Consider the following 7,431-nt stretch of genomic DNA (forward strand, 5'->3'; position numbering starts at 1 on the left):
TCACTGTTCTTTACGCTCCTTTTACTTTTGACTCCTGGCGGGCCAAACAGATGGCTCAGTGACTCAAAGCTCCTGCCAACAAGCCTGATGACCTGAGTTTGATCCTTGAAACACGCATGATGGCAGAAGAGAATTGACCTCTGGCCTCTACATACTGCCCCCCCCATAAATAAACAAGAAGGTAATAAAATAAGAACACCTTTCATTCATAGACATGAGTCTTGATGATTCGTCTCTTCCATACTAAGATTGATAACTGAGAAGGTGATTCCCATGTGGGTGTGCAGGACCCATGACCTTTGTTACGTCTCTGTTCCTGGTGCAGAATGGTGAGCTCACTTGGCTTACATTTGCAATCACCTCCAGTCCATCTCCACAGTTACAAAATCCCCTGCTCTCAGTTGGCACAGTCTAGATTTTGGTCTGAAAGGACCCTCTCCTGCCTTTTCCTCTTCTCAGTTATATCGTAGGAACATCATGAGGGTCCCAGATGAAGGGGTAGTGAAAAACAAAAGAAAACATGCTTTAAAATATTGGATTAAGGATCTGGGGGATGTGGGGAATGTGGCTTTGCCAGTGATGTGCCTTCTGTACAAGCATGGGGACCTGGGTTCTGATTCCCAGCATACTTTTACAAAGCCAGAGTGGCACTACATGGCTGTACTCTCAGTGTTAGGGAAGCAAAGAAGGAGGATCCCTGGGGCTAGTGTGGCCAGTCACTCTGGCCTGTCATTGACCTCCAGGTTCAGTGAGAGACTCTGTTTCAAAAAAAAAACACAGTGTAGAGGGATTGAACAAGTTGCTGAACATCTATCTCTGGCCTCTGTGTGTACATATGCACACACCCATATAAACACATACACATACTATAAGCATATATGCACACATACACACAAGCACAAACTGTACTAACTGGTAAACTTCTGTTAGCCTATTGGACGTGGTGGGTGAGGGCAGCTGAGACAGAAGCTGCTGTGTGCAGGGAGTGCCTTGCTCTGGTGCCATGTCCAGCGAGTGCCAGCCTTCGGTTAGCTGGGTGCTGTGCTGAGAAGCTGGGACGAGAGCTGGCGGAGGGGAGACTCTTTCCACACTCCTCCCTGACCTGTGCTGGAGTCCGCTGGGGTGAATTGTGTGAAGTTGTCAAAGGTTGCTCTGCTCTCCAGCACTTGGCACGGGCTCCTCTGAAATGTGATACCATTGGTTTTCAGTAAAGGTTCCTTTCTGCAGGGCTGCAAACACAGCCCAGCTGCTACCCTGTACACACAGCCCGGGAGCAGAGCAAGCAGCAACCTTCCCAGCAGCCTTTTGAACCTGAGACTCTCCCAGATCCCCTCTTCACCCAGGAAGTTTCCTTCTGTGTTGTCAGATTTAGCACCAGACTCCCGTCATCAGATCGGAGGCAGGCTCCCTGCTGCACAGTACAGAGGCTTGCTTAAGACATTTGTCCTTGAAACTGCACCAAACTCTTGGAAGAGCCCAGAACGTGTAAGTATGTATGATTTAGGCAGCAATGGGACAAGGCAAAGCTGCAATCAACCATTATACAATATCCGATTAGCAGTACAGGAGGGATTTTTTTCCCGACCTTATGTTACATTCAGTTTCAATTCGTTCTGAGGCAACAGATCAATTGTAGCCTCTGATACAGTGACTTTGCAGTAGACGGAGGTTGTAATATCTTAGCTCTAGCTATTTGCCCTTCTCAGTTAGCACACAGATGTGGCTCGTGCGCCAATTATTGTGGGCATTAAACTATACAACTTCTCAATTCTTATTAGGGCTGATAATTGTTGGTCTTGTCCATCTTGAGAAACAAGTTTGCTCTGGGGTGGGGGGGGCAGGGAGAATGCTTTTAAAGAATTAACTACATACATTCCTGGACAATGGAATGAGTTTGTAGTATGCTTGCTCTCTGTAAACTGTGCCAGTTTGCAGTTATAATTTACTCATAGCAGGTTCCTCTGAGGTTCGGTTTTAATTGAATCCTACTCAGTGTTTGTCTGGTATTTGACGGACCTGGATGCATCTGTTTAATTTACTTTGCTTGGATTGCAGTCTGGTTAAACCTGTGTTTTGATTCTAAGAGCTGCCAGGTAAAAGAAGTGTGCAGGTCTCCGGGGGGAGGTGGGTAGCAAATTTGCTTGTCGAGGGTGGTCTATTACCTCTGAAAGCTTTTTAGGTACCCAACATGACCGGCTGTCAGAAGGACCACAAACCAAACACTGCTGGGTTCTGAGCTGTCTCTCAGCCTGCCCACTTTTGGAACTCCAGCCTGTAAAAGCTGGTGCCCCCTTTCTATCAATTTTTAATCTGCAGCAATACTTACGTTTATAAGATTAATTTCTCTCAGATTAGCCTGATTGATAGCTGGATTGTGGTTACTTAAGAGCCTGCTCCCTGAAACCCACAGCCCAGATACATTCCATTTAACTAGTGAATGTAAAACCGGGTAACCATGGAGTCAGCCACCACCAACTGACTGTGCAGTGGCTTGCTGTAAACAATACACGTGAGCTAGGAGAGCAGGGGCAACCAGACATGAAATGATTTTAATAGAAATTACGGTAAAAGGTCATGTGACCTGGGATCCACTTCTGTTCCATTTTAAAGGGAAAGTCTGTCTTTTCTCTCCCTCCCCCCTTGCCTAATTCTAACCCACTAGAGTAAGTATTTCCTTGAACTTGACAGCCCCCCCACCACCACGCTGGGCTTCCATGGAGAAAGGTGGCCTGTGTGTTGTGGGCAAAGCATGGAGACTTGTGGAATCTCAGTGGTAAGTACCTTTAGTTTAGAAACAAAACAAAATAGGCTGAGTATTTTTTTTTTTTATGAAAGGTCATGCTTCATGCGCTTCACAACTCCTCTAGACTAGATGTAACAGGATCACAGGTCACTCCGCGTCCCTTTTAAGTGGTACATCTATCTTTGCTTCTTCCTGGTTCTCTGGATTAATCTGTAACCTTGGTTTTTCTGAAAAGTGTTATTTGCTCTCAAATCAACTTTCGCAGGATAGTAATGAACACCCTGAAGCTTGGGGGGTAGGGGGGAGTCCTGAGTCTAATCTCAGGTTTTTGTTTTGTTTGCTCTTTTAATGCATCCAGACCCTTTCTGGATTCTCAAAGGGCCAGGTCTCGTGATGCCATCTGCCCTTCTCCGGAAGCGACGGTGACTGTATGTGGAAATGATGATCTTTATAACATTGCTTTCAACTTTAACAACAACCACTACTGAGCAAACTGTGCCCGGGTTAGGTTCTAACTCATGGTTAGTTTGATGAGCTGTGTCCAGCTGTGCTTGTAAGTAGCAATGAGGAGAGAAGTCTGGGCCACAACTTAAAGGGGGGCCGTGGGCCTCTTCGGAGCTCAGCTGTGCCCTTGCTGGGATTTGGAGGTGGATATTGTCGCACAGAGTGTGGTGGAACAAGGATGCTCTCAGTCTCATGGAATTCCTAGGCATGTTTGTCTGAAAATGAAAGAGAGCTGAGTGGGTGTTTTGGGCTAGGCTTCTGTTCCTGTCTACATTGTATCAATGATCACACAATATGGGAACGAAAGGTAATTGTGTGCTTATATTTTGCCCCCTTTTGATATATAGATTCTTCTGACTGGCTACATAATTGAACACCCTCTGAGGTCATGCTGAGTTGTATAGACCTCAGGTATGTATTTTCCTACTAGTATCACTGAGGTAGAACCAATCAACCTATGGAAATTGTGTGCTGGGGGCTCAAGGAGAGCTTAAAGATCGGCCCCTCCATCTCCTCGCAAGATATTATGAAGCAAACAGTTCAGACCACAAGTGTTACATGTTAACACTTAGAAGTTATGAGTGGTGGTTGTTTTAAAATTAGTGTCTGAGAGATGTTGGGGTGGGTCAGTAGTATTTAGGCTGGCAAATTCTTCAGAATGTCCCAGCTAAGGATGTGGGTTAGCGTTTGCTTGGTACTTTAAGACAAACGGTGCTTATTAAAACATGATGAATCTCAGGCAATTAATATGCGTTGGGGAGGGGAATTTCAAACACACGTTGAGAATATCTTGTCAGAGAGAGGTTTGGGGCAACTGTTATAAAAATACAGTTCTTGATGTTTCCTCACCTTGGTCCCTGAAGCTGAAGGACACAATTGAAAGCGTCATCCATGGCTACTTAGACAGAGTCTCGTTCTGTGGTGATGTGCATGGAGTTTCTGCTTTTGGCTGGACAATCTTAAGAGTTTTGTTGTGAGGCAGCTTCTTCTCTCTGACCTTTGTATTCTTATTGGTGGACAGAGGGCACTAAAGCAAGCCAGCGGTGGTGAGAGAGAAAGAGGAGATAGCATATAGCAAATGTGCAGCACCCTGTCTGGCACAGTATGTGCTCAATAAACTATTGCTGGTTTCATTGTTTATTTTGATTTTTAAAAATGCATAGTTAAGTAGAGTCCTGCTGTGTGCTGCACAGGGACGGACAGCCTTTACATCTCAACCTGCCCCGGCAGCTATGCATCTTCGAGTGGGAGATGGCAAGTCGGTACGTTGTATCCTGCAGTATGCTGCACAACATTTTATTCAAAGTCCGAGATGGTATTTTTCATATGTTTTTCATTTTCATGCAAAATTATTCAGAAAGGCCGATTAAGTTTTTTAAAAAATTTCTTATTGCAGATTAAGACTTCTGGTACTGAAGATGTTGAGTCCAGCTGTATAGAATGTCATGCTAGAGTTGAGGTCAAAAGGACGTTTAGGCCTAAGACATTTAATTACATGTATGGGACTAGTGCTAGAGTTGAGGAGATACACACAGAGTCATAAAAAAATAAAGCTTAGAAAGAGATAATTACCCTAATCATAAGAGTTTAAAGCTTAGCGCTCCTTAGTTGGCTAGCAAGGTTTTTATTTGCATTAAAAAACCAGTAGTAGCATAAGTCTGTCTGCATAGAGTTCACACCACCAGGCAGACATTGCTTGACCTGCTGTTTAGCTCTCTTTTGACCTTTGACCTTGTGACATAAAGGTCACATTCCTTCAATCCCCATGCCTTGCTCTTTCCAGGTCTTGCTCCTTCTGTCTTCCTTCGTTCTATGTCCCCTCTGCTCCATCGAGTTTCCTCTTTCTGTACGAATCAGAGAGCTTGGGAAGAGAGGGGCAGGAGACCTGAAGCCTTTTGATGCCAGCTCTGCTTTTATAAATGGAAACTTTTAGAGGAGTCAGAGAAATCTGTTTTTCTTTCTCCTACTATTGAACAGGAGAGCCACATCTGAAGTGACCTGCAGACCCCAGGGAAGCCTTGCTCGGGAACTATTTGTTGATTCATTGATTAAACACCGTGGAGAGAGGGGGCATCAAGCACGGAGATCCCCTCAGTAGTGAAGGCTTTGAAACCCCACACTGCAGTGTGTGGTGGGATGGCTTCCTCGTGACCTTCCAACGACTAATCTCCTTTAAGAACTGAATCAAAGCAGTTAAGGGATTTTGTCAGATGGATTTTGTCTACAGTTGGGTTTTTGGCAGTTTCATGTAGAAAGCAATACATTCTCCATGAAAATACGAATTTCTCTTTTTCCTCCCCCCCTAAGAAAGGAATGAAAACAGATTGCCAGCTGAGATCTCTAGAGAGGAGTCTTGTTTACCCATGACACTGTTCAGGCAGGGACAGCTGGGAGGTGGATGTCTTTCTCACAGTTCCCGGCCAGCCTTTTCCTTGACTACCCTTGCCTGATGAGCCTGCCACCGAGTGAAGGCAGTCCAGTGAACATGCTCTAGAATCTTTTTTGGTTACAATAGAGGATGATAGCAATCCGTAATCTACTTTTCCAGAAGTCACAAAGCATGCAAGGCTGGAGATGAAAGTGCTTCATTTGTTTCAATACACAGGTTGTTCAAGGTCACAAAACCCATGAGTATGAAGTCAGGATAGAAGTTCAGAGGTCTCATTCCCTCTCGGCACTCTCTGAGAGTCCCGCCTTACAGTGTAATCGAGTGCAGAAAGAGAGAGCATATGCCTGCGATTAAAAACCATCCAGTCTAGAAAAACGGGGGCCATCTCCAAGTGTCTACAGGAAACAATTATGGAAGCCTAGGTCAAGTTATAATGCTATACTCTAAGCACCCTGTGACCTTGACAAGGACATTTAACCAATCAGAGCTGTGGCCTCTTTTGCTGAGAAGCTGAGATAGGAGTGTCTGAAATGCCTACATAGTAGGTTTGTTGTAAGTATTAAGCAGGATTACCTATGTTAAATGCTTTACCTGGCATGAAAGGTAGCAGCTAATTTTAATCGTCAATCTTTCTACTTTTGAAATTGATGGTGGAGTTGTATATGGTAGAAATATGAGCATAAGATTGTAAATGTGCATCTGGACCTGGAGGAGGGTCAATAGTTTTCAACATTTCCTTGTATTATGGTGCAAATAGGAAACATGTTGAGAGTTGCTGGTTGCTTGGCACATCCATGGCCATGGTGATAACGGTGCTGATGATAAAAATGCCTGTGTTGCTGGGTGATCCCCAGGGCTCGAAGGAGATCTCACAACCTTAGCTTGGGTGTCCTGGTTTCTTCTTTATACAAGGGAAGAAGTCAGAATGTTGGTAAACAGAGGAGCTTGTGCCCTCTAAACAGGAGGGACATGATCAGCAGACTCCTGGACTTCACTGTGGATAATTAGTCTTGAAGATGTCATTCTACATGATCTTCAAGACATCACAGCCCAGGAACCAGACACCATGTGAAGGTTCTGGGGTAAGGGGTGAGGGAGATGATCAACTGAACCACTTTGTTTCTTTTCTTATCCTGGGTGGGAATCAGAATGCCAGCTTCTTCATAGAACTGTGGTGAGGACCGAGTTAGAGACTGGAGAGTCTAAGAAAAGTGTCTGACTCACAGTAAATGCTCCGTGCATATTAGTAACAACTAGATGGTTCTTTTGTTTTTGTTTTTAAACAAGGGTAGAACAGTACCTTACCTTGTGATTCTCTTCCCATTGTTCCATTCTTCAGATTATTCACAATGTTATAAATACATGAAAATGATTTTTCGTTTGAATGTAATAGCATCTCTTCTTTATTGTGCTGTTTAAATAGACATTCTGCCACGTGCTATGTGTGGTATCTAACGGAGCCAATTTTCTCATTATTCTTATGTGTATATATTTTCATCTCCATCTTATGAATGAGAACAGGGAGTCTCCAAGAGGTGTTGAACTTGCCCACATCTACAGCTAATGAGTGACAGGGCCGGGCTTGGATTTACTGCCTTCCCTGTGTGTTGTATACGTTCTGCCCCATTCATCTGGACCCTGCTTGTAGGACATTCTTTTTTTTTTTCATAAAAAAGTAGAAAACTAGATTTTTCTGGAAGGAAGGTGAGAAATGAGAGGGAGATGAAGAGAGGGAGAAGAAATAGATGGATAGATAGATACATAGATAGATAGATACATAGATAGATAGATACAT

The sequence above is a fragment of the Grammomys surdaster genome, unplaced genomic scaffold (assembly GCF_004785775.1).
Source record: "Grammomys surdaster isolate TR1022 unplaced genomic scaffold, NIH_TR_1.0 130, whole genome shotgun sequence".
NCBI classification, from domain to species: Eukaryota; Metazoa; Chordata; class Mammalia; order Rodentia; family Muridae; genus Grammomys; species Grammomys surdaster.